General features: G+C 49.8%; 3 long non-coding RNA genes across 10 annotated transcripts; all 3 read left to right on the top strand.

Annotated features, from left to right (window-relative positions):
- Positions 1 to 472: 472 nt before the first annotated feature.
- Positions 473 to 7,447, top strand: LOC144246199 (uncharacterized). The gene is made up of 5 exons (XR_013339852.1): positions 473 to 543; positions 1,268 to 1,434; positions 3,120 to 3,290; positions 6,146 to 6,448; positions 6,882 to 7,447. It is a non-coding gene; the product is annotated as an uncharacterized LOC144246199 (long non-coding RNA).
- Positions 7,448 to 8,370: 923 nt separating this feature from the next.
- Positions 8,371 to 9,180, top strand: LOC144246200 (uncharacterized). The gene is made up of 2 exons (XR_013339853.1): positions 8,371 to 8,568; positions 9,012 to 9,180. It is a non-coding gene; the product is annotated as an uncharacterized LOC144246200 (long non-coding RNA).
- Positions 9,181 to 9,793: 613 nt separating this feature from the next.
- Positions 9,794 to 19,258, top strand: LOC144246198 (uncharacterized). 8 transcript variants are annotated; one of them, XR_013339848.1, is made up of 6 exons: positions 9,794 to 10,016; positions 14,737 to 14,790; positions 15,281 to 15,400; positions 16,102 to 16,235; positions 18,143 to 18,445; positions 18,879 to 19,258. It is a non-coding gene; the product is annotated as an uncharacterized LOC144246198 (long non-coding RNA). The 8 variants fall into 8 exon arrangements; XR_013339849.1 differs by lacking the exon at positions 9,794 to 10,016 and adding an exon at positions 10,229 to 10,243; XR_013339847.1 differs by lacking the exon at positions 9,794 to 10,016 and adding an exon at positions 14,309 to 14,423.
- Positions 19,259 to 20,776: the final 1,518 nt, after the last annotated feature.

The following is a 20,776-nucleotide window of genomic DNA, read 5'->3' as shown; positions in this document are numbered from 1 at the left end:
CCGGAGAAGGATGGCAGCGGCGAGGGCAGCTTTCTGTCCCGCGCCTGCCGCCGTCCATGCCACCAAGCGTTGCGGATTTCTGTCCCGCACCGGTCGCCGCCCGTACGAAATCGCGTTGTGGCTTGTTGTCCCGCGCCGGCTGCCGTCCGTACGACAACGGTTCATCTCTATTGTTTTTGAGGACTTCTTGTTCGTCTCAATGGTGTTGTGGAATTTCCGGTTAATCTCCATGGTTTCTGGAAAACTTTCGCTTAGTCTCTATCGTTTCTTGGAACTTCCGGCTCATCTCTATGGTTTTTGGAGGACTTCATGTTCGTCTCTATGATCTTATGGAACTTCCGGTTCATCTCTATGGTTTCTGGAGGACTTTCTGTTCGTCTCTATGGTTTCATGGAACTTCCGGCTCGTCTCTATGCTCCTGGAGGACCTCCCATTCATCTCTATGGACCGTCCCTGTGGTAGCTCCTGCGCGTGCGCGGCCGCCATGAGGGACCGGACGCGGGAAATATGACATGCGAGAGTCCAGAAAAAGGGGAAAAAAAGGTAAAAAACGGGAAAAAAAAGCCAAAAAGCGGGACAAGGAGCCCGGAATCGGGATGGGGGAACGCGGAAACGGGGGGGAAGTGACCAAAAATGGGTAAAGAGCCCAAAAATTAGGGAAGAATGGGCGAAAATGGGATCGGGGAGCTCGGAAATTGGGGGGGAGTGACCAAAGTCGGCGAAAGAGCCGAAAAGTGGGAAAAAGATCAGAAAATGTGGGAAAATCGCACAAAGAAACGGTTTAGGAGCCCAAAAATGCGGGAAAGGCAAAAAATGGGGAAAAAGCAAAAAAAAAAAAAAAAAAAAAAAGGGAAAAGTGCCCAAAAATTCGGATCGATGTGTGGAGAGTTTTGTGGATGAGTGGCTTCGGGAGAGAGGCCATGACTACTTGCAGTTAGTGAAGCGGTAGCTGAAAATTGCAGAGTGCAGCAATAGCGGATGTAGCAACAATATCACACGTCCTTGGGTGAGCTGGTTCCCAGCAGCAGAACGGTCAGCAAAGAGATAAGTGTAAGGGAAAACAAAGCAAGCAGAGAAAGCCCCAAAGGCGAGCTTGACCTGTTCTAGAGACACCAATGAGGAGCCTAAGTTTTGCAATATGCATGAGCTTCATTATAACGGGTATAACTGTACATGCGTACTTAGAATAAACTGAAACTTGTTGGCATTATAGAATGGGCTTTTCTCCCGTTATTTTTCCCCAAAAATGGTGACCTCGACGTGATAGGCGCCACGGTGGAGTGATGAAAAAGAGTTCAGGTCCTGATGCAGCCAGGACGGCAAAAGTGCTGAATTGAAATAGAGTGCACCGTGCCCCAGGTGACTGCAGAGGCAAGCCTGGCCGATACGTGCTGCCGACGACCTCGGAGGGCTGCAACAGCGCTGACAATAGAGGTATGGAGAGGCAAGCAGCATATGATTTATTTACTGCATTCTTGCAGAAAAGGCAGATTAAAAACATTGATTTACATAAAGATCTGCCAAGGTTATTAACATATAGGTATGCTAAGGGGTTCTTTATAAATCCTCATACAGTACATAAGTTGTCTAAGTGGCGTAAGTTTAAAGATAAACTATAAGAAGACATTTTAGATTATGATAAGGCAGCCAAAAAGCTAAAAAAGTTGTAAAAGGTAGTTCACAATGAGTTATTACAACATCAGGCAGAAAAAAAAGCTGCTGCACAAGCAACGTCACACTAGAGAAGAATAAAAGTTATAGCAGAGAAAATTAATTACCTAGTATTTCCATGCCACCTGCTGTGTCTACAGTGGAGTTACCTCCATTGCGACCCGTGCCTGAGGACACGGAAACAGAGTCGCGTTGTGAGCCCACGGCTCCTCCAGCCCCCCCAAACAGAGATCACCGGTTTGTCAGAGTTTGTCTGTCAGTAAATCACCCCCTAAGGCAAAGTCTGACCTAACAAAGGCTCTGGCCAGAGAGCAAAAAGAAGTTTAGGCAACTCTAACAAAAGAAAAACTAAACAAAGAGAATAAGCAAACTTTAGAACTAGCAGCCGACTTAGCTTATCCTATAATTTTTCAGCAGCAAGCGAGCAAAAGGTTACCAGCTCAAATTACACCGTTAGATTAAAAAATTGTTGTCACAGTTGCAAGCTACAGTGAGTCAATTTAGAGTAACTAATAAACCAACTCAGCAAATACTAAATTATATTTAGAGTACTAATATATTGTTACCAAAAAATTCTAAAAGTCTTGCTAAACTTATTTTCTCACCGCATCAGAAACTTTTATTTAGTGCACACTAGCAAGCAGAAGTTAATAAAGCTGTAGCTATGCAAAAGCAGCCTAAAGATCCTCTTCACAAAGTAACTATAGATAAATTGATAAGCTTAAGACCATGTTTTCGCACTAAGGCACAAGCTATGCTAAAACCTAAAAAATGTCAAAAGGCAATGCAACTAACTCAACAAGCTATAGATAAAGTAAAAGACCCAAGAAATTTACCAGCATATATAAAAATTAAGCAAAAAAAAAAACCAAAAAACTTTTAAAGCATTTATTAATAAAGCAACAACAGCAGTAAAAAAAAACTAGAGTGCCTAAGTTTATACATAATATATTTATATATTTATACGTTAAATATATATTTATACGTTTATACGTAAATCATTAAATTATTAATTAATTATTAAAGCAGTATGCTTTACAAAATTGTAATACTTCTACAAGAAGTATACTAAATACATTAAAAACTAATTAAACTATAAAAAATACACTAAAACAGATAACTACTATACCAACAAAGCCACAAACATTTTTAGTTAAAACTATTAAAATACTAAAGGAAAAGTTACAAAAGCAAGCAAAAGCATCACAAACACAAGTGTTAACTGCCCTTACACCCCTCCAAACATCAGTAACAACCCAAGAAAGTCCTCAAGGGGGCCGTATAAAATGTTTCCATTTTGGTGGGGTTTTTTGTTTGTTTGGTTTGGTTTTGGTTTTTTTGGGGGAAACTAAAAAGATACTTTGTGTTCTTGGAATGTTGCATTTTACCTCTGTTGTTTTCCCAGTTAGTCTGGATCCTCTGCTTACATTTTTTCCTTCACTTATTAGATGTCGTGGATGTGCTGGCTGTTCTGATGGAGGGCAGTGATGGCTTAGATGAAGAAATTGGGTTCTCTTTGAATGAAGATGTGATTATCCAAACATTTCCCTTCAGTGCTGTTGTCCCTGCTGCATTAGAAGCCAGGAATATGCTGTTGTTTCAGTCTGAAAATGGAACAGGTACAGGGTTTTTTTAATGTTTTATGTGTCGTTTCTAGCAGTGGAGTGAAAGTGGCATCATTTCTGCCCTCTTGCAATAATTTTTTACCATTTATCATTTTTTACCTTGAGGCATTTTATTATCTTCCCTGCAAGCAGAAGGAGGTGCAGATTCACGGTGCTTTGTGCTCAAGAGGGGCATTGAAGCTCTGTAGGTGCTTCTGCCCTTTTTCCCTGACCCTAAAGAGAAGGGACACTGTCCCTGCATAGTCTTGGTCCTGGAAGTAGTTGGCTTCAGTAACACAGCGTTTTAAGGGCAGAGCGTGGTTCAGCAGTAACTGCAACATAGCCCATGCTTCTGCAGCACAGACCTCAAAAGTTCTACACTCCTGTGGACCCTCTTTGTAACTAAGGACAGTGGAAGTCAATTGCCACCTAAAAAGAGAATTTATTTTCAGATCGAGTACTCTCCAAAACTAGCTCTCAACATATTTGACAACACATTGTGTTGCCAGTTTTGTAAACCTAAGCAGTGGAAAAACAGGAAAGCAACATAAAATGATGTAGTTTTCCTTTGATATATGTGACCCTGTCTCATTCACACCGTGTCATAGTAATTTAAATGTGCATCTTGTCCCTCATCTTTAGCAGAAGAATGGTTTTTCAGAACACAACCATAACTTTCTCCATACCAATTAAACACAATTATTCTTGAAGGCATTTTGCAGTGTGTAGATTCCTTTTGGGTATTACAGCAATTTAAGAGTACCTCACTTTAGGTAAGTCAGTTCTGTGAAGGATACTGGTTACTTAACCAAAGGTATGTCTTCAGGTAGAGTTAGTTAAATTAAAATAAATGTCTCCTGGAATTTGCCTCTAGTGATGAAAAAAGTTTATTAAAATCAGTACAAGCACATTGCTAGGCAAATCCTTAATACTTATCAAACTACAGTGAAGTCACTAGAATCATTCTTAACTTGAATTAGCATGTTGTTGCAGGCCCTATAACTCTGTTGAGTAGGAGAAGGAGAAGATTTTACCTAATTGCATTCATCCATACAGATGTCTTTTGTGGACCCATTTAGGCTAGTTGACTAAATCTGGCATAAAAGATAGCACAGAGATTTTAACTGTTGAAAAACTCTGAGCAGGAAGTGTTCCCACAGTGCAAGAATCCTTTGAGTCAGGGTGCTTTAATAGTGTAATTCATAAGTTGTCTAGAGGAGGAATAGAAGGAAGTTAAACTAAGCTACCTTTAAGGAAGATGAATTAAACCTCATTAGAAGTCTGTATGGACACTCATTCTGCAAATTAAAGGAGCAGGAAGGAAGGCAATTGATGGTGCTTCAATTCTCCATCAGAGGCCTAAGAATAATGTATCTTAACAGTTTTCTCTTCTTAATTCAGTTAGTGTATTTTCATTTCCCTGAATGACTCCAGGTAGACAAAGGCACAAGGGAATAGTGGGTTTTGAATTGCCCAGGATACTACAGGTGGAGGTCCTCAGGAAGTGGCATGTGCTTTTTGGCTGTTGCCACAAACCATGGAGCTTTGAGCCATCCCAGGTGCCAGCAGCACCCTGAGCAGTGCTTACCAGCACCTGGCACTGGTAAATATTCCTGGCACAAAAGATTTTCTCTCCGTGGCCAAGCTGTGTCCGTGCAGGTAGCAGGGACAGCCACGCCATGGTCAGGGTTGCTGCTGCAGCACATCCCATTCTGTCCCGGTAGGATTCACTGAGCGCTAGTCACAAGAAGAGTGTCTAAAGTGATTTCTAAGAGAAAAGCTGCATGGGGTCAAACATGATCTTTCCTGTGGTTTTTGTAGCCAGCTCACCGTCAGTTCCCAGCACTGAACCAGGGCAGGGTGTGCCGTAGCTTGGCTCGTCCCTGAACGGGTGCCACCGTGCCTCTCCCTTCTTACTGCCCAAAGCTTTGTGTCCAGGCACAAGGGGAGTAGAGAAGCTTCCTGCCAGGAGATTGAGAGGCAGCCCGTGTGCTCATTCTTCTGCTCCATGAGCCTTTCCTGGCAGAGACGGGGCTGCATGGCGCTCCCTGCATTTGGAGCACTGGTACTTGCTGATAGCACAGCTTCTTCTCCCATCCTCTTGCTGGCTGCGAGGTCCTGTTACCTTCCCTCATGTTACCTTCTAAAGAAAAGGGGCACTGTCCCTGCATGGACAGTCTTGGTCTGGAAGTAGTTGGCCTCAGTAACACAGCGTTTTAAGGGCAGAGCGTGGCGATCAGGAGAGGAAGGTGATTCTCGTGCCTGTGGGCAGCTCTTCCCGAGAGCAGGGAGAGGGGACTGCATTGTTAAGTAGGAAGTGGATGCGTTTCCCAAGGAAAACTTCAGAAATTAAGCTCCAAGGGCAAATATTGCGAGGTTCTACCACCTCCTTGAGGACAGCCTTAAAATCACAGGGGCATCAGCAGGGCTTGGAGCAGGATTGGCCAACCCCAGAGCACCTCACAAAGCCCTCTGTGTGTATGTGGCAGTCGAGTAGCACCTGGGGGGTGCTGAAAGTCCCAGTTCTGACAGAAAATTCTGCTTAATTTGTACATGTTGGCTGGGTGTTAGCTTGGTTCTTCTCTGAGGCGGTGCCTGGCAGGGTCTCTCCCTGTTAAGGGCCGGGCGTGTTTTTGGCACAACACAGCGAATGTGGATTATTTGCTTCAGCAAGAGCTGATGATGTCTGGAGGGTTTTTCAGGTACCTCAGCGGCCAGGAGCACGTGTATAGTTCACTAGGAACACTTTTTGATCTTGTTCAGTTCTTTTCTCCATGAGGCTCTGTGGGCTGCTGGCAAGGCCCAAAGTAAGGAAGGTTGTCCCAGTGTCCGTGCTCATGTCAATAGTTTAATTTATTTGGCTTTTCTAGGAGCAGATGTCGTGGAGGACCTTGGTGCTGTTTTCACTGACCTCCTGCATTCTCCGAGAGAACCCCTTGCTCCCTGCTTGACGCTCCAGCTCTGTGACAAAGATCCCGAGTCCCTGAAAGCTGCTAAGTATCCTCAGCTCTACCAGTTTAACCGATACTATAGACTCTGGATGCCCAAGCAGTCCCAGGAACCTGTGGTATGGAGTCCCTGAAGTCGCTGAATTCTTGAGCCAGTATTCCTATAAAATCCTCGCAGTCGACAGAGGTTACATTTCCATCAGAAACAGCATTTTTATTGAGGAGGTAATTCTGCATCTCTTGTTGATCCTGCTGGGGACACATGTTTGCTCCAGGGCTTTTCTCTGATGGCACAAGAGGTCTCTGTGGTGTTTGGGAGGCGATACCAGGGCTCAGGGCTCATACAGAGACTCCTCACCGGGCACAGCAGAGCCTGGTGTGCGCTGTGGCCTCTGTTTACAGCACCTGGAGTTCCCCCGGGTGGGTGGAGGATCACAGGCCCCTGGGCTGGGTTTGGTGAGTTTTTCTCAGCTCAGCAGTGTGAACACTCCTGATGCCCCTGGGGAACCTGCTGGACAGCTCTGTTCTAGCAGGACTGCACGCCAGTGTTTCCAGAGCTTCAGTTCAGAGCTCATCTCAAAACAAAGGTGGCTGAAGAGATTTTTGTTTCATACTTATCACTGTTTTTCTCTTATGCTTTTTGTTTCGCTTTAAACAGTTTGAAAACAACAAGGAGGTCAGCCAAGAGCCTCCTGTGGCACCGGATTCTGTATTTGCCACTTTGCTGAAAGGAGCCTGGGAGAGAGGAAGCAGTACCTTCCTGGAAGATGGTGTTCAGACAAAGTAGAGAGACTTGGCTTCCTGGCTCCCCCAACCTGAGCAGCTTTTGCTGGGAGTAAAGCACGTGCTGCTGTACCCGAAACCCACAGTGGAGAACTTCAGCAGATAATAATGTAGTTATCCTTGGTTTACTTTATGGCACAAGTTATAGATGACTTGGCTACTAAAACTTAGGTTCCAGTGCTGTAGCTCTTTTTCCTCGACTCGGCTCCGAGGGTACGCAGCACCGTACAAAACTGCACCTAATTTGCAAACAAATGTCAGTTGTTCTTATTATTGAAGCTGGGCTTTATTCAGTTGAATCCCGAGTGTGTGCTGCACCCAGGTCCTTTGTACAAATAGGGTACTGAGGGTGGGGGAACCAGAACTGCACATTCCTTGTGATATGGATGGGATTTTGGGGGGGGGGGGGGTTAAATTAAAAGGAGATGCAAAATGAGGGAATTGCTTTTAGATGTAACTATTCTTGTCCTAAAGGGGCCATCAGCTCTGTCCCGAGAGCTGAGTTACAAGTGTGTGTGTTGAAAGAGCTGCAAGCCTTTTAGGGGCTGCAGTTTGTGTGCCGTGGAATGAGGTGCCCTGAGGAAATGTGTGAGCCGGAGGGAGCCGGGGCCGGGCGGAGGGAGCCGAGCTGTGGGAATGGGCGAATGGAGGCGGGCGCGGGCGGGACTAGGCGAGCGTGGGCGAAAGCGGCCGAAAGGGGCCGAGGAGGCGAGCGGAGCCGAGCTCTGCCGAGTTCAGCCGAGGCGAGCCGAGCTTTGCCGAAGAGGCGAATGGAGGCGAATGCGGCCGGAAATAGCCGAGCGTGGCCGAAAGTAGCCGAAGCTGGCCGAGGAGCCGAGTCCAGCCGAACGGAGCCGAGCTCTGCCGAGCGCAGCAGCCCGGGCGGGGCGGGGCGGGGCGCCGGGGCGGAGCCGGGGCGCTGGGAGGATCCCCTCCTGTCCCTCTCTCTCCCGCTCCATGCTCCTGCCCGTATTCCCCTCAGTTACCTCTCTTTCCCCCGTTTCCTTGTCCCCCCCAAACCCGGATCCTTCCTGTCCTGTCCCTGCCCCGCTGCTCCGTTCCATTCCCCCTCTCTCCCTCCTCTGTGCCCCGTCCCTCTTCCTCATCTGCCGGCCTTTCCCTTCCCCGCCCGCTTTCCTCCGCAGCCCGACCTCCCTCCCCGCCCTTTCGCATGTTCCGCTCTCCCTCCTCTCTTCCCGTCGCCCCTTGGCTTCTTTCCCCCGCAGCCGCGGGGCTCGGGGCGCCGGAGAATAAAGCCCCGAGGGCCGGAGCCCGGCGCCCCCCGGGCCTTGCGGGAGTCCCCGCACGGGGCCGGGGCTCTCGGCGGATCCCCCGCGCCGCTCGGACCCCGCCCCGGCGCTGCCGGACCTGCGGCTCCGCCGGCATCGCGCTGCGAGCGGCCCCCGCTCTGTGCCGTGCCGGCCGTGCCGCGTCCCCGCCGCCTCTGCCGCTCCCTCTTTCTGCCCCTGGCCCGCGACAGCGAGGCGGGGCGGGAGCTTCGAGCCTTCTGGGGGCTGCCCCCCCTTCCTTGTTGCGGCGGAGTCCCTTTCTGGGGGATGGAGGTGTGGGAAGGGCTGGAAGGGAGTGCTGGGCTGCTGTTCGGGGCAGTTGGACTCGTCCTGTGCTTTCTTCGGGGGTCAGGGTTAGGGGCTGAAGCCTCGGGGCTCTGATGTCATTTGGGGCACCCCAAGGTCCCCAGGAGAGGGACGCACACTGCGGTGGAGGAGCGGGTGGGTGGCGAATGAGGGGGGCGGGTCACGCTGGGTGCCGTCCCGCAGAGGGACCCAAAGCTGCCCCAAAATTCCCTGGGAGGGGTGTGTGTAGAATACTAAAACCTGGCAAGTGTTTCGTTTTCACAGCTATTGGTAAAGAATAGGAAGCTATGGCTAAACTCATTTGGAAAGAAGCCCTCTCTCGATCCACTCATTTGTATGCAGGAATGTAGGAAACTCTGACTGGGGACGGGCAGTAGTTTTGAAAATCATGCCCTATCGTTTTTCTCTAGGAACGAACCAAGCGAGTGCCCTGAAACCAGCGGAGCAAGGGGCTGAAGGGAACAGAAGGTCTCCCCGGCACCTTTTGCCTCCGTTCTCTGCCATTCCCCAAAACGTGTCGCAGTCCCGGAAGAGGCGTTTGCCATGCAGCCTGCCAAAATAAAGACCTGTCAAATCCTAGCTCTGCCTTTTGTTTAACGTCTTCTTACTTCCTATTTATGTCATCACAGAAACCAAGGAAGGAAGAAATGTGACTGGTTCCCACTATTGCTCCGTGCAGGCATTTTTAAAGGCTGCTGTACTTCTATCCTCTTTTTCCACTCCAAGCTTGACTTTTCCCCTCCTTTTTCGAGGTCTGCTGCTTTGGGTGTCCCAGGCAGGGCTGGGTTCCTCGGCAGGGGTCTTAGGAGTTGGTGCTGATTCTGCTTTTCACGAAGGTGTATCAAAGTGTGCCAGCAAAAGGACTGTTTTCTCCAGGGGAAAGCTTTCTCTCAATAACCATCAATGCATATATGTGTTTTAATCGTGTAACCAGATGGATTAAGAAAAGGCAACACCCATAGCAGATTTCCAATGAATCTGTGTCTGTGAGAAGTGGGCTGTGTGCTGGAGACGGAGAGACGCTGTTGGAGTGCGGCAACAGCGGCAGGTGTGAGCTGTGAGGATGATGAGGGCTCAGAGCAGCCCCAGGTGTGAGCTGTGAGGATGAGGAGGGCTCAGAGCAGCCCCAGGTGTGAGCTGTGAGGATGATGAGGAGGGGCGGCTCCTGCCGGGGAGGAGGGGGGAGGGAGGAGGGAGGTTATTTTAGGGCGAGGGTTTGCCTTCGCTGGCTTTTGCACGGAGCTGCTGGAGGAGAGGAGTTTATGGGGGGCTCCCGGGGCTGTCTCCTGGAAGGACGGTGAGCGCTTTGGACAGGGTCCGGGGGATCCCCTGGATACACACTTGGGTACGTGGAGCATTGCTTAAAGGAGGAGCCGAGGGACAAACCTTTGTGCCGAGAAGCAGCAGCCAAGCAGGTGAGCCGGTGCGTCTTTGTAGTGGGGACTTTTCTTCTTTCCCTTTGAAATTTCGTCATCCTGAGTTTGAAATTTGTGGTGCTGCCCTGTGGTCCCGCCTTTTAAGAGGTCTGGATTGAGGTAAAAACCCCCTTTTGCTATCATTCGAGGCAAGCCGCTTCTTTTCTGCTCTTCTAGGGGACGCAGTTGAAGGGGAGCCCACGTTTCTGTGCCCTTGTTGGGGTGAGGTGAGCGCCGCAGCGTGGCGTCAGTGTCGGGGCTTCAGAGGAAGGGAGCTGCAGCCGTGGCAGCGCTGGCAGGGCGGGGATCGGGCTGTGCCGCTGCATTCGGGGCGCTTCTTCTGCCCCCGGCCCGGCAGCGAAGGGTCCGGCGCGGAGGCCTGCCGGCAGTGCCGGGGCTGGCCGGGGCGGAAGGGGAGCTGGGCGCGGCTGGGCTGCCGCGGGCCCGCCGGAGCCGCGCCGGTGCGAGCCGTGCGGAGCCGAGCGGAGCTTTGGCCGGGCCGGCGGGCGGGGGAGGCGGCGCGGGCGCCGCGCCGGTGCCGGCCGGTGCCGCCGCTCCGTCCGCTCCGGGCGCGGGGCTCGGGCGCCGCCGGGGCCCCCCGGGCCCGGTGCCGGCCCCGCCGGGCCGGGGGCAGCGGGCGGGGGTCTGCCGGCGCGGCGCCGCCTCTGCCTGCCGGAGGAGCCGCTTTCCTGCCGGAGCCGCGCTGCGCCCGGGGCCGGGAGCGCGGCTCCGCATCTTCCAGCCTCCCTCGCTGCGCTGCTTTTGAGGCGCTCCTGAGGAGCTCCTGGGATCGGTGGCTTTTGATCGGCGTCGCTGTAGGAGAAGGGGCCCCGGGCGCTTCTTGGTTGTTACGGTTCTTGCTTCGGGTGCTCGAGACAAGGTTTTTTTTTGGGTTGAGTGTTGTTGGTTTTCTTTTTGATCGGTTCTTATGTTTTTAAAGGATGTGTTTCTAAAGGTTTACACTGTTTTTTCTGGGTCGTAGCATGAAGTAGAGGGTCGTTTTTTAATTCGGTTGTGGAGGCTTTTATTAGCGCGAGTGCATAGTGTTTGTTTTGGTGGGCTTGAGGGAGTGTCCTGGAGTTAATCGGTGAGTTTTTTTTTTAATATTGATGAGTGCATTCTTATTTATTATATTATAGGGGTTTCATTCATTTGGCTTATTTGATTGCCGTGTATGTTTCATTGTTGCAGAGAACTTGGGAGATATTGTTTGTGGTTACGTTTCTCTTTTGGCGACGTGTTTTTTTCTAGGTGGTATTTGTGTTTTGATGGCTTTAGGCAATATTTGTTTCTTGAGTTAGGAATACTTATTTTGTTGTTGTTAATATAATTTTTTTTTTTTTTTTTTTTGTAGCTTGATGTATTTGGTTGTTGTTTTTTTATTAGTTTTATTTTTGGGAACATGGGCATTTCCATGGTGGATCTCTTTAGGTATTTATTTTATTTGGGTGGTGATTTTTTTGTTTCTTCGTGGTTCCGATTTTTTAATAGCTGTAATTATTTGGTGGGGCTTTTTAGTTAATTTTATGGAGCACTGTGTTCTCTTTATGAGTTAGTGTAGTGATAGAGTTTTGGTTATTATTTTTTTTAGAAACGTTGGGGGTCTCTTGTATGGGTTGGAGTACGGTAAGTTAGTTGGCTTTTTTTTTTTTTTTTTTTCTTTTTAGTGGTTTTTGTGATTTGCTGTGTGGGTTTCTATCGGTCTTTTTTAAAACGGTTGTTTCGTTTTTGTGACGTGATAAGAGCTGCTAGTGAAAGGAGTGTAGTGCGGGTATTTTTGCTGGTAGTTGGTTGGCTGGTGGAGCCTTTCTGAATTTTTTGGACGGTATTGGTGGGAATTTGATGCTGTTTGTTTTGGCATTTTATTTTTAGGAATTAGATTATAACTGCAGTGTTTTAACTATAACTCTAATGAAACAAAACAAATGCATAAATATGAAAATGGGAATATAAAACTTCAATTTTAAATATAAACGGAAAACAAATTAAACATGTAACATAAATAATGCTATCCATTACTATTAGGTGTTATATTGTTTGATGTAGAGTATTTTATATGTTTATATACATATAAATATCGATTATATACATAAATATCCATATAGAAATGTATAATTAATATATGTGGATATATGAATATTATAAAACAATAGGAATTAATACAGTACATAATGCACATTTTACTGTATGTGTCTTATTATAACACATTACATGTCATAAATATTATATATCGAAATATAGTACCTCAATATGTTGTGATAGAATAGATAAATACTTGTAAAAATCAAAAGTAGAAATATAGAAATATTTAAATATAGCTTAAAATAAAGGGGATTTTTCTTTTCTATTTGGTAGTAGGTAGGGATCTTATTATAAAAATTATAAATAGAAATAAAATGAAATTAGAAATCTTTGTATAGAAATATATTCTAAATACGTTAAGATCTATATAAAAATTCAAAGGTAAGTAAATATAAGTATTAGCGGTATGTACGAAATAGATAAATTATTATTAAAATTCTATCTTGCTACCTTATTATATATATGATATATATTTATAAATCAATATAAAGTAAAAATTCAACTGTGACTATAATGATGAAAAAAAAATATAAATATTCAAGCATCTTTTATAGAAAGGGCTTTTTTGTTTTTATTTGTTTAGAGGCAGGGTTTTAATGGAAAAAATATTAATATGCATTTTATTTTGTTATCATTCTAAATATGGAAATATATAATCAATGTATACTGGTGTGTATATAAAAATATAAAATAGAATTAAAAATAAGTATTAGGAAGAGATAGACTATAAATAACACCATACATCAATCTACATTTAAAATATAAATTTGAATATAAATGCGAAAAATAGAGATACATCTAAATGGAGCTTAAATAAAGGGTTTTTAAAAAAGTTTTTTACTTGGATCGAGGCAGGGGTTTATTTTAAGCAATATGAACCTTTTAGATATAGAAATCTAACTATAGAAATATGTAAGCAATGTATAAAAATATAAAATGTAACAAAATGGAACACGAATAAATGTCAGAAATCATAAAAAAAAAATTTCCATCAATATCCATTACAAATCCGAATGTGAATGTAAATATGAAAAATATAAAAATAAAATCGATTGAAATGCAGTTTAAGAGGAAAGGCTTTTTCTTTCGGTTCCTATCGGGTCAGAGGCAGGTTTTTTTTTGTTGGCGTTCTTGTCCACGCGGGATGTTTCGGGGCATTCGCTGCCGAGGCTTTTCCGGAGGGGACGGTGCAGTGCTGCCGCCGTGTGGGCAGAGAGCGGTACTGCAGCCCGCCGCCCGCGGCCGCCATCTTGGGAGTGGCTTGGCGCGGACTCGCTTGACCTTCTCGAGAGGGCGCGAAAAGGAGGACATTGAAATTCGAGGACCCGTGTCTGTTTTCTACACTGCCTGAATTGCCCGCACCGCCGGCGCCCCCCGACGGGATTTTCCGCGGCGGTTCCGATGCCGTGCATATGGGCTGTGGGGTCAGCAGCACCGCGACCGTGCGGGTTTTTGGCGGGAGCCGACAGGCATCGGCAAAACGCCTCTCTCCGTCAAGGTCCCCACGGCCCGGCTTCTTGCGAACGCCTTGGCGCGGGCTCGCTTGACCTTCTCGAGAGGGCGCAAAGAAAAGGATGCGAACATCCGGGAGCCGTGTCTGTCGACTGCTCTGCTTGAACACCACCCTGACGCCGGCGTGGCCCGGCGGGATTTTCCGCGGCCGTTCCACTGCCGTGCACACGGGCTGTGGGCTCAGTGGCTCCGCGGGCGGTCGGATTTCGAGCAGGCGCCGACCGGCATCGGCAGATTCGCCTCTCTCTGCCCGGCTCCTGCAGCGGCCGCCATCCTGGGCGCGGCCCCTGCCTCTGCCATGCCGCGCGGGGCGCCCGTCCCGTCCCCTCCCGTGCTGTCCCACCGCCTCCCTGCCGTAAAGCTAGAAATAAACAAAACCAACGTGGAAATATGTATAGGTTAAAAAGAAAGGGCTTTTGGGGCGGAGGGGGCGTTATTTGGTTCGAGGCAGGGTCTTTTAATTTCTGTGCGGGGTTTTTTGGGCCATTTATTTCTAAGGATTTTTTTTCCAAGGGGCTCGATCGCCGCCGCTCTTTTCCGCCTGCCTCCCCTCCGGGAGAGCGGCGGCCCCCGGGTGTGGCGGGTGGCAGTGCTGCCGCCTTGTGGACAGAGGGCGGTACTGCAGCCCCCCAGCCCGCGCCCTGCCCTTCGCCGCTGGGTGCCGGGGCGGGAAGGGCGAGGGGCGGGAGCGAGCGGCGAGCGGGGCGGTGTCTGTGAGTGAGGGGAGGGCTTTCTGTCCCTCGCCGACCGCCGTCCATACCGCAACACTTTGAGGCTTTTTGTCCCTCTTCGGTCGCCGTCCGTACCAGAATGGTTTGTGCTTTCTGATCCTCGCCGGCCGCCGTCCCCCACGTGACGCGAGCCCGGCGCCGCCGTGATGGCGGCCGGCGGTGGGACCGGGACTGGGTCCGGGCGGGCTCTGGAGGCGCTGCTGGAGATGGGATTCGGGGCTTGGCGTGCGTGAGGGCGGCGGCACCGGTGGGACATCGGGGGAGGGCCGGGGACAGCGGGGGAGGGCGGGCGGGAGCAGCCGGAGGGGACGCGGGCCCCCTAAAATTTCTCCGGGACCCCCAAAAAACCCCCCGGGACCCCCCCAAAAATAACCGGGAGCCCCCCGGTCCCGCAGGGTGCAGGCGCTGGCACTGACCGGGAACCGGGGAGTGGAACCGGCCATGGACTGGTGAGGGGGGGACCCCAAAAACACTCCCGGGACCCCCAAAAAACCCCAGCGGGATGCCCCAAAAACAGCCCCGGGACCCCCAAAAACAGCCTCGGAAACCCAAAAATTCCCTTCAGGAGCCCCAAAAATCCCCCTGGAACCCCCCAAAATTCCCTTCGGAACCCCAAAACCACCCCTGGGGCCCCCAAAATTCTACTCAGAACCCCCAAAGTTTCTCCCAAAAACCCCCTGAGACCCCTAAAATTCTCCCCAGGACTCCAAAAGCCCCCCCCGGGATGCCCAAAATTCCTTTTGGGGCCCCAAAACACCCCCTGGGACCTCCAAATTTCCCTTTAGGATCCCTGAAATTCCTCCTGGGACCCCAAAAACCCCCTGACACCCCAAAATTCCTCCTGGGATGCCCTAAAAACCTTCCAGAATCCCCCAGGAACCCCCCCAATTTTGGGTCCCCCCCCTGATTTGGGGTTCCCCCCGGTTTTTGGGTCCCCAGGCTGGTGGCTCATGAGGACGACCCCGACTCGGACCCCGAACTCCCCCCGGGTTTGGGGGCACCGCCCTCGGGCCTGGGGGGGCCCCATCAGCCGCCGGACACCAAGGACGAGACCCAGAAGTGAATTTTGGGGGTTGGGGGGGAATTTTGGGGTTTGGGGAGGAAATTTTGGGGTATGGGGAGCTCAGAGTGGTTAATTTGGGGTTTCAGGGTGGTTTTTTGGCAGGGTTTTCGGGTATTCTTGAGAGGGCTTTGGGGTATTTTTTGGTGGGTTTTAGGGTATTTTTGGGTGGATTTTTTGGGGTATTCTTGGGAGGGTTTTGGGCTGTTTTGGGGCATTTTATGGTGAGTTTTTTGAGTATTTTTAGGAGGGTTTGGGTATTTTTGGGTGGGTTTTTTGTGGGTATTTTTAGGACGATTTTGGGGTATTTTTGGGTGGGTTTTGGGCTGAAGGCGGCTCGGCGGCAGCACCAGAGAAGGATGGCAGCAGCGAGGGGAGCCCGGCAGGGCCCTGGCTTTGCCCGCCCCTCCTGCTGCCCTCCTTGGAATGGTTTGAGGCATTATGGGGTTATTGAGGTAGAAATAATTATTTCGTTGTTGATAATTTAATGTGGTTTTTTTTTTGTTTGTTGTCGTTTCATGTATTTGGTTTGTAGAGCAGGAACTGTAGACAGAATCCTGCAGAAGTAGTATGGAATTTGTCTTCCCAAAACCTACCCGGCTTCCAACCACTTTCAGCATGTGGTCTTCCTTAGCAGCACATGGTTCCCCCACACTTGGGAGCCGGTGCACTCTACTTTTCTCTCCACCTTTGCTGACAGATCCTGCTGAAGGCTGAGGACAAAGCCCTACCCCTACACGGACAAGGCAGCAGACCTGGTTCGGGACGCCAGCGTGCTCCAGGTTGCTACAGGACTCGGATCAAACATCAGCATCCCCGTCTCTCACGCTGATGGTATGTGGTAACCCCTCTAAGAACAGAATTCCAAGACTTGGGGCTACGTTTTCTAACCCTAAGCAGCAAACTGGGGATGGATAACTCTAGAAATCCTGTCCTGTAAGGACCTCCAGGATTCAGCCCTCCATGTGTCCTTGGTATCAGAAGCTGGAATTGCAGAGTTGCCACTTTATCCCCAAACGTAATTTTTGATGTGGTTGTGCCACTTTAACGGTATTTGAAATCTCTCTTCGTGCTCTTGCAACAGCATTTTCGAACCACAATGGAAATCTAGTCCTTCTGCCTGGGGCTGCTCATAGAATCATGGAATCGCAGAAGGGTTTGGATGGGAAGGCTCCTTTTTTTTAAAGCTCGTCCCGTTCCACCCCCTGCCATGGGCAGGGACACCTTCCACCATCCCAGGATGCTCTAAGCCCTGTCCAGCCTGGCCTTGGACACTTCTAGGTATCCGGGGGCAGCCACAGCTTCTCTGGGCAACCTGTGCTGGAAAGCAGCATTGAAAGCCAGAGTGAAGTACAGCTGTGATTTTTGTGCTGCCCCTAACATTGTATTGCCTGACAAATGTGCCTTTGGGTTTTTTGATTGGGTTTTTTTTGTTGGTTTTATTTATTTTTTTGAGGGCTTTTTGTGTTTGTTTTGTTCGGTTTTGGTTTGGTTTTTTTTTTTTTTGAGAACTAGAAAGATACCTTGTGTTCCTGGAATGTTGCATTCTACGTCTGTTATTTTCCCAGTAAGTCTGGATCCTCTGCTTACATTTTTTCCTTCACTTATTAGATGTCGTGGATGTGCTGGCTGTTCTGATGGAGGGCAGTGATGGCTTAGATGAAGAAATTGGGTTCTCTTAAAATGAAGATATGATTATCCAAACATTTCACTTCAGTGCTGTTGTCCCTGCTGCATTAGCAGCCAGGAATATACTGTTGCTTTAGTCTGAAAATGGAACAGGTACAGGGTTTTTTTTAATGTTTTATGTGTAATTTCCAGCAGTGGAGTGAAAGTGGCATCATTTCTGCCCTCTTGCAATAATTTTTTACCATTTATCATTTTTTACCTTGAGGCATTTTATTATCTTCCCTGCAAGCAGAAGGAGGTGCAGATTCACAGTGTTTTGTGCTCAAGAGGGGCATTGAAGCTCTGTAGGTGCGTCTGCCCTTTTTCCCTGACCCTAAAGAGAAGGGACACTGTCCCTGCATGGACAGTCTTGGTCTGGAAGTAGTTGGCCTCAGTAACACAGCGTTTTAAGGGCAGAGCGTGGCGATCAGGAGAGGAAGGTGATTCTCGTGCCTGTGGGCAGCTCTTCCCGAGATCAGGGAGAGGGGACTGCATTGTTAAGTAGGAAGTGGATGCATTTCCCAAGGGAAACTTCAGAAATTAAGCTCCAAGGGCAAATACTGCGAGGTTCTACCACCTCCTTGAGGACAGCGTTAAAACCACAGGGGCATCAGCAGAGCTTGGAGCAGGACTGGCCAACCCCAGAGCGCCTCACGAAGCCCTCTGTGTGTATGTGGCAGTCGAGTAGCACCTGGGGGGTGCTGAAAGTCCCAGTTCTGACAGAAAATTCTGCTTAACTTGTACACGTTGGCTGGGTGTGTGCCCCCAGTACAGCTCGGTTCTTCTCTGAGGCGGTGCCTGGCAGGGTCCGTCCCTGTTAAGAGACGGCTGTGTTTTTGGCACAACACAGCAAAGGTGGATTATTTGCTTCAGCAAGAGCTGATGATGTCTGGAGGGTTTTTCAGGCACCTCAGCAGCCAGGAGCACGTGTATAGTTCACTAGGAACACTTTTTGATCTTGTTCAGTTCTTTTCTCCATGAGGCTCTGTGGGCTGCTGGCAAGGCCCAAAGTAAGGAAGGTTGTCCCAGTGTCCGTGCTCATGTTAATAGTTTAATTTATTTGGCTTTTCTAGGAGCAGATGTCGTGGAGGACCTTGGTGCTGTTTTCACTGACCTCCTGCACTCTCTGAGAGAACCCCTTGCTCCCTGCTTGACGCTCCAGCTCTGTGACAAAGATCCCGAGTCCCTGAAAGCTGCTAAGTATCCTCAGCTCTACCAGTTTAACCGATACTATAGACTCTGGATGCCCAAGCAGTCCCAGGAACCTGTGGTATGGAGTCCCTGAAGTCGCTGAATTCTTGAGCCAGTATTCCTATAAAATCCTCGCAGTCGACAGAGGTTACATTTCCATCAGAAACAGCGTTTTTATTGAGGAGGTAATTCTGCATCTCTTGTTGATCCTGCTGGGGACACATGTTTGCTCCAGGGCTTTTCTCTGATGGCACAAGAGGTCTCTGTGGTGTTTGGGAGGCGATACCAGGGCTCAGGGCTCATACAGAGACTCCTCACCGGGCACAGCAGAGCCTGGTGTGCGCTGTGGCCTCTGTTTACAGCACCTGGAGTTCCCCCAGGTGGGTGGAGGATCACAGGCCCCTGGGCTGGGTTTGGTGAGTTTTTCTAAGCTCAGCAGTGTGAACACTCCAGACGCCCCTGGGGAACCTGCTGGGCAGCTCTGTTCTAGCAGGACTGCATGCCAGTGTTTCCAGAGATTCAGTTCAGGGCTCATCTCAAAACAAAGGTGGCTGAAGAGATTTTTGTTTCATACTCATCGCTGTTTTTCTCTTATGCTTTTTGTTTCGCTTTAAACAGTTTGAAAACCACAAGGAGGTCAGCCAAGAGCCTCCTGTGGCACCGGATTCTGTATTTGCCACTTTGTTGAAGGGAGCCTGGGAGAGAGGAAGCAGTACCTTCCTGGAAGATGGTGTTCAGACAAAGTAGAGAGACTTGGCTTCCTGGCTCCCCCAACCTGAGCAGCTTTTGCTGGGAGTAAAGCACGTGCTGCTGTACCCGAAACCCACAGTGGAGAACTTCTGCAGATAATAATGTAGTTATCGTTGGTTTACTTTATGGCACAAGTTACAGATGACTTGGCTGCTAAAACTTAGGTTCCAGTGCTGTAGCTCTTTTTCCTCGACTCGGCTCCGAGGGTACGCAGCACCGTACAAAATTATACCTAATTTGTAAACAAATGTCAGTTGTTCTGATTATTGAAGCTGGGCTTTATTCAGTTGAATCCGGAGTGTGTGCTGCACCCAGGTCCTTTGTACAAATAAGGTACTGAGGGTGGGGGAACCAGAACTGCACATTCCTTGTGATATGGATGGGATTTTGGGGGGGGGGGGGTTAAATTAAAAGGAGATGCAAAATGAGGGAATTGCTTTTAGATGTAACTATTCTTGTCCTAAAGGGGCCATCAGCTCTGTCCCGAGAGCTGAGTTACAAGTGTGTGTGTTGAAAGAGCCGCAAGCCTTTTAGGGGCTGCAGTTTGTGTGCCGTGGAATGAGGTGCCCTGAGGAAATGTGTGAGCCGGAGGGAGCCGGGGCCGGGCGGAGGGAGCCGAGCTGTGGGAATGGGCGAATGGAGGCGGGCGCGGGCGGGACTAGGCGAGCGTGGGCGAAAGCGGCCGAAAGGGGCCGAGGAGGCGAGCGGAGCCGAGCTCTGCCGAGTTCAGCCGAGGCGAGCCGAGCTTTGCCGAAGAGGCGAATGGAGGCGAATGCGGCCGGAAATAGCCGAGCGTGGCCGAAAGTAGCCGAAGCTGGCCGAGGAGCCGAGTCCAGCCGAACGGAGCCGAGCTCTGCCGAGCGCAGCATCCCGGGCAGGGCGGGGCGCCGGGGCGGAGCCGGGGCGCTGGGAGGGATCCCACTCCTGTCCCTCTCCCTCCTTCTCCATGCTCCTGCCCGTATTCCCCTCGGTTATCTCTCTTTCCCCCGTTTCCTTGTCCCCCCCAAACCCGGATCCTTCCTGTCCTGTCCCTGCCCCGCTGCTCCGTTCCTTTCCTCCTCTCTCCCTCCTCTGTCCACCGTCCCTCTTCCCTCCCCTGTCAGCCTTTAAATCCGAATTATAAATATGAATGTGTATATAAATATTAAAAATATAAAAACAAAATACATTGAAATGCAGTTTAAAAGAAAAGGTTTTTTCTTTTGGTTCTTGTTGGGTTAGAGGCAGGGTTTTTTTTGTTTGCGTTCTTTTCCGCGCGGGATGTTTCGGGGCATTTGCTACCGAGGACGTTCCGCAGGGGACGGCGCCCGTTCTTTTTTGCCGCCGGCCCCGCCCCGCGGCCCCGAGGCGAGCGGCGGCCCCCGACGGTGGCGGGCGGCAGTGCTGCCGCCTTGTGGACACAGGCCGGTACTGCAGGCCCCCAGCCAGCGCCCGGCAAAACCACCGAGACGGGGCGGGAGGAGCCAGAGCGGCCCCAAAACCACCGAGACGGGGCGGGAAGGGCGAGGGGCGGCAGCGAGCGGCGAGCGGGGCGGTGTCTGTGAGTGAGGGGAGAGCTGAAGGCGGCTCCGCGGCGGCGCCGGAGAAGGATGGCAGCGGCGAGGGCAGCTTTCTGTCCCGCGCCTGCCGCCGTCCATGCCACCAAGCGTTGCGGATTTCTGTCCCGCACCGGTCGCCGCCCGTACGAAATCGCGTTGTGGCTTGTTGTCCCGCGCCGGCTGCCGTCCGTACGACAACGGTTCATCTCTATTGTTTTTGAGGACTTC

The sequence above is a fragment of the Lonchura striata genome, chromosome 4 (assembly GCF_046129695.1).
Source record: "Lonchura striata isolate bLonStr1 chromosome 4, bLonStr1.mat, whole genome shotgun sequence".
Taxonomy (NCBI): Eukaryota; Metazoa; Chordata; class Aves; order Passeriformes; family Estrildidae; genus Lonchura; species Lonchura striata.
The sequence above is the reverse complement of the archived record's forward strand: the minus strand, read 5'-3'. Positions and strand labels throughout refer to the sequence as shown.